This window comes from Siniperca chuatsi, linkage group LG10, assembly GCF_020085105.1.
Source record: "Siniperca chuatsi isolate FFG_IHB_CAS linkage group LG10, ASM2008510v1, whole genome shotgun sequence".
NCBI classification, from domain to species: domain Eukaryota; kingdom Metazoa; phylum Chordata; class Actinopteri; order Centrarchiformes; family Sinipercidae; genus Siniperca; species Siniperca chuatsi.
In genome coordinates, this window is record NC_058051.1 from 29,802,848 (window position 1) to 29,814,291 (window position 11,444).

The 11,444-nt window shown below is 43.2% G+C and overlaps 1 protein-coding gene across 1 annotated transcript in view; it reads right to left on the reverse strand.

Annotated features, from left to right (window-relative positions):
- Positions 1–4,127: 4,127 nt before the first annotated feature.
- LOC122882637 (suppressor of tumorigenicity 14 protein homolog) overlaps positions 4,128–11,444 on the reverse strand; it is an 81,104-nt gene continuing 73,787 nt past the window's right edge. The window contains exon 20 of the mRNA XM_044210222.1: positions 4,128–4,604. The gene's annotated coding sequence lies outside the window, so the exon portion shown is untranslated. The remainder of the gene's footprint in view (positions 4,605–11,444) is intronic.

The window sequence follows — 11,444 nt, forward strand, 5'->3', positions numbered from 1 at the left end:
GGCCTCCTGAAAAAAAACACGGAGAGACTTCAGCTCATTAAAAACTCTGCAACTTGACTATTCACCAGAATCAGGAGGAAAGAGCACATTAGTCCAGTTTTAGCTGCTCTGCATTGGCTTCCTGTAACATTTAGAATAGATTTTAAGGTTCTCCTTATATACAAAGTGTTATAATACACAGAGATTCAGGACCCAAAAGCACGACTCGAAAACAGAGAGTTAAAGTGGTTAATCTTTGGTTTATTGTACAAACAAGTTGAAAGAGTAACCAGGTGTGTGGAGGGAAGCTCTGTGAAGTGGTGATGATTCCCAGGCTGAGGCAGATAATCCGCGAGCACAGGTAGACTGGGCGAGAATGGCTGGCTGGAGTGTATTAGAATCAGAATCAGAATCAGAAATACTTTATTGATCCCAGAGGGAAAACTCTTTTATTACAGCAGCTCACTATCACGTCAGTGCACACAGGAATAGAAGTACTAAGCTAAATATAATACACTATAATACAGGTCAGATAAATTAAGTACCAAGTGGGTATAAGTATAAAATAAAATAAGTGTGAAGTACAAAGTGGGTTTACCGGTTGATGATAATACGGTATAAAGTAATAGTGCGCGAACTGTCGAGTTAAGTGTAATTTTTTAAGATTATAATGAGATGGAGAATATTGCACAGCAGTAATAGAGGTATGAATAAATATCAATAAATAGGGAATTTTAAACTGAAAAGAATATATTGCACAGCAGTATTAACACAGAATATTGCACAATTATGTCAAGTATTGCAGAGATGTTAATGATCAATGTCCAGTTTAGTGACTTAGGGTCATACAGACTGACACTTAGAGGGAGGAGTTAAAGAGTTTGATGGCCACAGGCAGGAATGACTTCCTGTGGCGCTCCGTGGTGCTTTTTGGGGGGATGAGTCTTTCGCTGAAGGTGCTCCTTTGTTTGACCAGCAAGTCATGCAGCGGGTGGGAGACACTGTCCAAGATGGCATGTAGTTTGGCCAGCATCCTCCTCTCTGACACCACCGCCAGAGAGTCCAGCTCCACCATCACAATGTCACTGGCCTTACGGATCAGCTTGTTGAGCCTGTTAGCGTCTGCTACCCTCAGCCTGCTGCCCCAGCATGCAACAGCACACAGGATAGCACTGGCCACCACTGACTCATTAAACGTTCTCAGCATTGTCCGGCAGATGTTGAAGGACCTCAGCCTCCTCAGAAAATAGAGGCGGCTCTGGCCCTTCCTGTAAAGAGCTTGAGTGTTCTTAGCCCAGTCCAGTTTATTGTCCATGTGTACTCCCAGGTACTTGTAGTCCTCTACAATGTCCACACTGACTCCCTGGATGGAAACCGGGGTCACTGGTGCCTTGGCCCTTCATAGGTCTACAACCAGCTCCTTAGACTTTGTCGCATTGAGCTGCAGATGGTTCTGCTCACACCATGAGACAAAGTTCCCCACCACAGCCCTGTGCTCAGACTCATCACCACCACTGATACATCCCATCACAGCAGAGTCATCCGAAAACATCTGAAGGTGGCAGGACTCTGTGTGGTAGCTGAGGTCCGTGGTGTAGATGATGAAGGGGAAGAGAGAGAGGACAGTCTCCTGAGGAGCCCCAGGGTTGCTGACCACGCTGTCCGACACACAGAGCTGCAGACACACATGCTGTGGTCTGCCAGTCAGGTAGTCAACTATCCAGGACGTGGGGGGGGGCATCCACCTGCATTGCTGCCAGCTTCTCACCCAGCAGGGCTTAGTGAGCATGTCATGTAAGGTGTCCAGGAATGTAATAATGTGTGCAGTGTTATATGGGCCTAGGGTTGCATGATGGTGAACAACACCATTTTGACTAATAGATGCACACAAAGTTATGTTACCACCACGTTGTCCTGGGACATTGATTATGGCACGGTGTCCAATACTGTTCCTGCCACGTCTCCTTGTTTTAGTGAGGTTAAAACTTGCCTCATCCACAGAAAGCCTCTAGCTCCATCACTCTCTGGACAAGACAAAACAAATGCAGCACAGCAGGCTCATGCACAGTACTACAGTATGCACTTCCAGATTCAGTACCAATGAGCTTACCTGCACATATCGCAGTTGTTTTACACGTTCGCTGTTTCTTTCAAAAGGGACTCTGTAGATTTGTTTCATTCGGATTCTGTTGCGGGCAAGTACACGACTTAATACAGAAATGCTCACATTGTGTATGTTTTGGAAGGTGGTGTCATCCTCAATTATGCGCTGCTGAATTTCTCGTAGCCTTATGGAATTATTTGCAATCACCATATTGACTATATGGGTCTCTTGTTCTGCAGTGAACATTCTTCCTCTGCCCCCAGCATCTGGACGTCTTGCAATTCTGTAAAGTAAAAATTTCAGTATTTTTACATGTATGGTACTGTTGTGTTTCTCATTAGAGTATGGCAGTGCTACAAAACTTAGTGCAAACTGTACTAACCGATTTTCATTTCGAAATGTCCTAATGATGCTTGCTACAGTGTAGCGGCTCAAGTTAGGCTGAACCCGTTGGCCAGCTTCCCTCAGGGTCATCCCATGGTTGATGACATGGTCCACTATTGTAGCTCTGATGTCATCAGTAATTCTATTTCTTACTCTTCTTACCCTTCCTCTTCCCTCTCCTCATCCTCCTCTTGCTCTTCCTTGTCCTCTTCCTCTAACTTCACCTCCTTGTCCTTGTCGTCCTCTCCCTCTCGCTTCTTCACCTTCGCGTCCTCTTCCTCCTCCTCTTCCTCTTACTTCTTCACCTCCGCATCCTCTTCCTCCTCCTCTTCCTCTTCCTCCTACCGTTCCTCTTTCCCCTCCTCATCCTCTTCTTGCTCCTCCTTGTCCTCTTCCTCTAACTTCCTCTAACCCTCTCGCTTCTTCACCTCCACGTCCTCTCCCTCGGCCTCCTCTAATTCTCTTCTCACTCTTCCTGCTCCCTCCATGGTACTCCACATGGACAGCTTACCTGTGGCTTATTTATATTGCTTAGGCTGATTGCAAAGTGAACTAATTATCTAAAACAGTTTTCACATGTGACAGTGTGCTAGACAGTTGGCAAAATAGTGTAAATAATAGCCATACATGTGTATAGTTTTGCTAGGAGTGTGTTAATCATTTGGAAATTGAGTGTAAAGCAGTGAGTTGTGTTTACAGTTCCGCAAAAAGAGTGTTGTGCAGTGGATTGTACCTACAGTTTTGCAAAGTGTGTGTTACAAAATTGCAAACTGAGTGCAAAGCAGTGTTTGTGCTTTTAGTTTTGCAAACTCAGTGAGTGGTTTTGCTATAAGTATTAATAGTTTTAGAAGTTGTGCTATAAGAATCAGGGATAGGGTTTAAGCATTCAGAAAAAACTGTAATACAGGTAACAAGTGGAGGATAGAGGAGCCTCTTAAAGAAGAAGTTACAGGTCTGTGAGAGCCAGAAATCTTGCTTGTTTGTAGGTGACCAAACACTTATTTTACCGAGGAATTTACCAATTAATTCATTAAAAATCCTACAATGTGATTTCCTGGATTCTTTCCCCCCATTCTGACTCTCATAGTTTAAGTGTACCTATGATGACAATTACAGGCCTCTCATCTTTTTAAGTGGGAGAACTTGCACAATTGGTGGCTGACTAAATACGTTTTGCCCCACTGTATGTGTGTGGATAAGCACATGGATAACGTCCGTCTCGCCTCCCTGTTAGCAATCCCCTTCAGTGTGCCTAGACAAACTAAACACTGTGAATATCCCAAGTTAGTTTCTGGGTGTAAAGTCGTGTGAGGCTGTTGGGCTATGACTACTCACATTACACATAAATGCAATTAGGGATTCACAGGTTGATCAACTTTACCAGGATTTTGCACCACCGTGCAGAGACCCTCAGATGGGCAGGTGCTTAAAGTTAAAAAGGGCAACCCATAATCAAACACAATGTAACATGGAATCTTATTGTCCCCCACCCAATTTGCAAAGTGAACTATTAATGACACAAAAGTAGCTTTGAATCAGAATTCTAGCTTTAGCAAAAGCTGTTTGATATTGCATGCTTTTAGACTCTCCTCAAATACAGGCCTGTCCTCTATTAAGATGCCAAAAGAGAAAAGATAGAGCAACGCTATGGAACGCATTTGATCGCAACAATGTTATTCTGTCCTCCAAACTAATACTCAGGCATGTGATTGGCAAAGGTTAAATAAAGCAGGAAAATATACAGAGCGCAGAGCAGGGCACGCCACACAGTGACACTTCATACATTTTCCAGAAATCTACTAGGCCAGAAGTTTGCTCCATAGTGTTGTAGTTCACGATCTAATGACCCAAAGGCAGGACACAGCGAGGGGGAGAACTGGATCGTTAGTTTAACAGTCTTTATTTAAATATGGCAAAAGATCACTGGTAGAGGAGTGCTTTTCCAGAGCAGGCGAGGCAGGTGTAGTCCGCTGGAGCCAGTAGGGAGACTTTCCGACACGGCCCGTGGAGAACCAGCTGGGCTCAGAGGACGCAGGCGGTGAGAGTGTGTTCTGGATATGGCTCGGGTAGCGCAGGAAAGGCAGCTTGCAGAGATCACGTAGAACAAGGTGGCTGGGATCTCCAGCAGGGAGTAATTCTGCAGCAGAGACAGACAACAAAAGCGAGCAACAAGAAAAACTTGGTCGAGGTTTGCGCCGTAGCGAAGGTACCGTACTGAGACGATCTGGCACAGGTTGCAGGGTGGAGCTGGGTAGATATACTGTGGGGGTTGATTGGGTGATGAACGTCAGGTGTGCCAGTGATCAGCAGCAGGAGGGAAAACCAGAATGCCCCGCCCAGGCCATGCACACACACACACACACACACACACACACCAAGAGACGAACAGAGGACTGACAAGGAACAGGGAGGGGAGAGCTACAGCAGAGAACACAAGGATAGGAGGAGAGATGTGGCTAACTATGACAGTAGCCCCCCCGACCCCCTTAACAGGAGCCTCCTGGTGACCCTCCCGGCTTGTCCGGATGGGCCCGATGGAACTCCCCTAAAGCGAGGGAGCCGCGGACCCAGGACCTCTCCTCCGGACCGTATCCCTCCCAGTCCACCAGATACTGGAAGCCTCTTCACACCCCATACAGTCCTCCGTCAGTGTGACACACGATGCGTTCAGGAACAGTATTGAGTGTAGGTCACCCGTGTTTTTGCAGGGCTCGGAGTGCCAACACACAATCACTGTCCTGGACACTGGATGTCACATTTCCCTTGATTATAGACGTTTGTACTTTCTCCGCTTTGTTCGGCTCCTTCCCAACAGTTACACTGGCTGAGCTGTGAAATACAAGATTTCTGCTGAGTTTGAAACAGCAGCAATGAGAAAACTAATTAGCCAAAGTTTATTCTAAATAAACTTGCAAGTGCACTTTTCATGGTTTGGTTGACCTCTAAGTTCCAGAAACAACTATTTTATCATACACACATTTTAGAGGTTACCTAAAAGGAAGTTATCACTTAAAATGGTTCACATATCCTTCTTTACCGACCGTAAGATTCATATTAATAATATCCCAAATATGTATCTGATATTGTCAACATTAATAAGGGAAAATGTCTGAATAATTGTGTTTGCGAATTTGTAAAGCCAACAAAATAAAAAATGGCAGAAACAAGTATAAATTGCAGACCCGAGCTTGACGCTCGCACGAGCACTCCAGATTCTTGTCAAGCACAACATTGTGAATAAAAATCACAATGATTGCGACGTAGGTGCTGAGTTGTTTGAGAGCTGCTTTTGGAAAGATGTTCTTCATCTTTGGTGCGGAGTTTGCATCTGCTGAGAGCTGCTGCTTGTAACCTCTGAATATACTTACAGGAAACAGGAAGAAAGCGAACACATTTCTTCATATCTAAGAAGTGTTGGCCTCATCTTTCACAAAGAGGTTGTGGTAAATAGCTGACTGAAAGTTAAAGTTTACTTTTTTGTTTTTTATTTTATAGTCATTTTATAGTGAAAATGAATGTACAGATTGTAACAACAATGCAACATGTATGAAAAACAAGAACAGATCAGAACAACTGCAACAATGTAAGGGCTGCACGATATGGTAAATAAAAATCATATTGCGAATATTTTGACAGATATAACGATTGAGATATGATTTACAATTAGTGGGATTGATCATTTTTGCATCACAATTTTCATTTTCACTGGGGAACTATTAAAATCATGATGATATGACATTTGTTGGGGTCTTTGTTGTACCAAACAAACATGTTTTCTTACATCTGGAGAACAAGGTGTTCGGGCGGGGGAGTCTCTGCAGCACTTCATTATAAAGCTGTTTTGTCACACATTTTACCTTTATCAAAAAATGGCTGCTTCTGCGATTTGGATAATATTTTCAATTAATTGTGCAGCTCTATTTTTTTTTGGTTTAGTGAATTTTAAAACTGCAAAAGTAGATACATGTGAAGATGGTGCAAAGTACAATGCTACAGTGGCAGGACGTACACAATTGCAGATGAGTGTTAGATTCACTGAAGGAAATTATGGGCCTGAGAAAAAGAAACCACAAGTGCTTGTAGTGTTGTTTGCTGAGTATCTTTTCATCTTAGAAAAGATACTCAGCAACACGTCCAACTCTACAGTGCACAATGTGTGCAAAGTGTTTTTGTGGGGGGTTTCCACTGAAGGTGAAAACTGTTAGAAAAACAAACCAATGACTATGACTATAGCTATGACTACTCACATTACACATAAATGCAATTAGGGATTCACAGGTTGATCAACTTTACCAGGATTTTGCACCACCGTGCAGAGACCCTCAGTTGGGCAGGTGCTTAAAGTTAAAAAGGGCAACCCATAATCAAACACAATGTAACATGGAATCTTATTGTCCCCCACCCAGTTTGCAAAGTACCATACTGGTGTACTGAGACGATCTGGCACAGGTTGCATGGTGGAGCCGGGTAGATATACTGTGGGAGTTGATTGGGTGATGAACGTCAGGTGTGCCAGTGATCAGCAGCAGGAGGGAAAACCAGAGCGCCACGCACACACACACACACACACACCAAGAGACGAACAGAGGACTGACAAGGAACAGGGAGGGGAGAGCTACAGCAGAGAACACAAGGATATGAGGAGAGATGTGGCTAACTATGACAGCACCCCCCCTCAACTCCTGGCGACCCCTCCGGTTTGTCCGGATGGGTCCGATGGAACTCCCCCAAAGCGAGGGAGCGCCGGACCCAGGACCTCTCCTCCGGACCGTATCCCTCCCAGTCCACCAGATACTGGAAGCCTCTTCACACCCCATACAGTCCTCCGTCAGTGTGACACACGATGTGTTCAGGAACAGCATTGAGTGTAGGTCACCCGTGTTTTGGCAGGGCTCGGAGCGCCAACACACAATCACTGTCCTGGACACTGGACGTCACATTTCCCTTGATTATAGACGTTTGTACTTTCTCCGCTTTGTTCGGCTCCTTCCCAACAGTTACACTGGCTGAGCTGTGAAATACAAGATTTCTGCTGAGTCTGAAACAGCAGCAATAAGAAAACTAATTAGCCAAAGTTTACTCTAAATAAACTTGCAAGTGAACTTTTCATGGTTTGGTTGACCCCTGAAGTTCCAGAAACAACTAGTTTATCATACACACATTTTAGAGGTTATCCAAAAGGAAGTTATCACTTAAAATGGTTCACATATCCTTCTTTACCGACCGCAAGATTCTTATTAATAATATCCCAAATATGTATCTGATATTGTCAACATTAATAAGGGAAAATGTCTGAATAATTGGGTGTCTTAATCATGACAAGGTGTGCATTAAGTCAGGGAATTTTGGGCAGCCATAACTGTAGTCCTTATTTTATAACATGAGTCACTGCAGTCAGCAGTTGTACAAAGCTCCTCAGTCCTACTTTCTCTGCTAAGAATTATCTGACTCTTAAATCAAACCATTTTTTACTGGCTATGTACAGTTTCAAACATTCGGGACTTGGCTTTGTGCACGGGAGAATTGTTGGGGCATCAACGCCTCATTATTATGAGATCGAGGACATTACTGAAGTGAGTCATGAAATTACTAATCTCTCTCAAAATGATGAGAATGATCATTGTGACAGCAAACAAACAAGTCTCCATCCATTAACACAGATACAACCCACAGCAGACCGATGAAAACTGCCTTCAAAATGTGATACAATAAAACCCAGACAAATTTGCAACTTTTTTTCTATAAACCCGTTGCAGCAGTTACATGTACCTGTACATGTACAGGTGTATGTATATTTCCAGGCTCTCTGAAATTTCTTGTCCATCCAGAGTTGCAAAACGAACAAAATAAAAACTGGCAGAAACAAGTATAAATAGCAGACCCGAGCTTGACGCTCGCACGCGCAGTCCAGATTCTTGTCAAGCACAACATTGTGAATAAAAATCACAATGATTGAGACGTAGGTGCTGAGTTGTTTGAGAGCTGCTTTTGGAAAGATGTTCTTCATCTTTGGTGCAAAGTTTGCATCTGCTGAGAGCTGCTGCTTGTAACTTCTGAATATACTTACAGGAAACAGGAAGAAAGCAAACACATTTCTTCATATCTAACAAGTATTGGCCTCATCTTTCACAAAGAGGTTGTGGTAAATAGCTGACTGAAAGTTAAAGTTTAGGCTTTTTTGTTTTTTATATTGTAGACATTTTATAGTGAAAATTAATGCACAGATTGTAACAACAATGCAACATGCATGAAAAACAAGAACAGAGGGGCGTCTCTGCAGCACTTCATTATAAAGCTGTTTTGTCACACATTTTACCTTTATCAAAAAATGGCTGCTTCTGCGATTTGGATAATATTTTCAATTAATTGTGCAGCTCTATTTTTTTTTTGGTTTAGTGAATTTTAAAACTGCAAAAGTAGATACATGTGAAGATGGTGCAAAGTACAATGCTACAGTGGCAGGATGTACACAATTGCAGATGAGTGTTAGATTCACTGAAGGAAATTATGGGCCTGAGAAAAAGAAACCACAAGTATTTGTTGTTTGCTGAGTATCTTTTCATCTTAGAAAAGATACTCAGCAACACGTCCAACTCTACAGTGCACAATGTGTGCAAAGTGTTTTTGTGGGGGGTTTCCACTGAAGGTGAAAACTGTTAGAAAAACAAACCTATGACTATAGCTATGACTACTCACATTACACATAAATGCAATTAGGGATTCACAGGTTGATCAACTTTACCAGGTTTTTTCACCACCGTGCAGAGACCCTCAGATGGGCAGGTGCTTAAAGTTAAAAAGGGCAACCCATATTCAAACACAATGTAACATGGAATCTTATTGTCCCCCACCCAGTTTGCAAAGTACCATACTGGTGTACTGAAACGATCTGGCATAGGTTGCATGGTGGAGCCGGGTAGATATACTGTGGGAGTTGATTGGGTGATGAACGTCAGGTGTGCCGGTGATCAGCAGCAGGAGGGAAAACCAGAGCGCCACGCACACACACACACACACACACCAAGAGACGAACAGAGGACTGACAAGGAACAGGGAGGGGAGAGCTACAGCAGAGAACACAAGGATATGAGGAGAGATGTGGCTAACTATGACAGCACCCCCCCTCAACTCCTGGCGACCCCTCCGGTTTGTCCGGATGGGTCCGATGGAACTCCCCCAAGGTGAGGGAGCACCGGACCCAGGACCTCTCCTCCGGACCGTATCCCTCCCAGTCCACCAGATACTGGAAGCCTCTTCACACCCCATACAGTCCTCCGTCAGTGTGACACACGATGCGTTCAGGAACAGCATTGAGTGTAGGTCACCCGTGTTTTGGCAGGGCTCGGAGCGCCAACACACAATCACTGTCCTGGACACTGGACGTCACATTTCCCTTGATTATAGACGTTTGTACTTTCTCCGCTTTGCTCGGCTCCTTCCCAACAGTTACACTGGCTGAGCTGTGAAATACAAGATTTCTGCTGAGTTTGAAACAGCAGCAATAAGAAAACTAATTAGCCAAAGTTTACTCTAAATAAACTTGCAAGTGAACTTTTCATGGTTTGGTTGACCCGTGAAGTTCCAGAAACAACTAGTGTATCATACACACATTTTAGAGGTTATCCAAAAGGAAGTTATCACTTAAAAAGGTTCACATATCCTTCTTTACCGACCGCAAGATTCTTATTAATAATATCCCAAATATGTATCTGATATTGTCAACATTAATAAGGGAAAATGTCTGAATAATTGGGTGTCTTAATCATGACAAGGTGTGCATTAAGTCAGGGAATTTTGGGCAGCCATAACTGTAGTCCTTATTTTATAACATGAGTCACTGCAGTCAGCAGTTGTACAAAGCTCCTCAGTCCTACTTTCTCTGCTAAGAATTATCTGACTCTTAAATCAAACCATTTTTTACTGGCTATGTACAGTTTCAAACATTCGGGACTTGGCTTTGTGCACGGGAGAATTGTTGGGGCATCAACGCCTCATTATTATGAGATCGAGGACATTACTGAAGTGAGTCATGAAATTACTAATCTCTCTCAAAATGATGAGAATGATCATTGTGACAGCAAACAAACAAGTCTCCATCCATTAACACAGATACAACCCACAGCAGACCGATGAAAACTGCCTTCAAAATGTGATACAATAAAACCCAGACAAATTTGCAACTTTTTTTCTATAAACCCGTTGCAGCAGTTACATGTTGCTTTTGGAAAGATGTTCTTCATCTTTGGTGCAAAGTTTGCATCTGCTGAGAGCTGCTGCTTGTAACCTCTGAATATACTTACAGGGAACAGGAAGAAAGTAAACACATTTCTTCATATCTAAGAAGTATTGGCCTCATCTTTCACAAAGAGGTTGCAAACACAATGTCGCAAACCTGGCTTCCTGTAACCTCCAGTTTGTCCTAATGTGAACCTGCAAGTGCTACACTGAGACCTTCCTGTGGTTTTGTTCCTCAATCACTGCCCACCATGTTGAGATGTTTTCTCAGTCAACCAGGCCTTTGCTGGTTTCTGTTTTTTCTTCTCAAACTGCCTTCTCATGAACACAAATCACTCAAGAACCTACAGCCATGCTAGCAGCTCTGTGAGGCTGCACTTTGACAAAATGCTAATGCCAGCATGCTAACATGCTCACACTGACAACACTAACATGCTGATGTTTAGCACATATAATGTTTACCATCTTAGTTTAGCATGCTGGCATGGTAATGTTAAACAAAAGCCTACTGGGAAAGATCTCAGTCTCTGCTCTAAATTTAAATGATCTTGGCCACTTGTTCAAAGTCAGAGCCACACAGGAAGCTCATTTTGGACGCGGAGGTTTTACCTCCCGACAGGCGGTTCCAACAGACACATAATGTGTTTTAGTCCATCAGCTATTGGCTTGTTAAAACAAACATAATTTGGTCTGTTTCCAGCTGTGTACTTGTGATAGATAGATATAGATATATATTTAAATG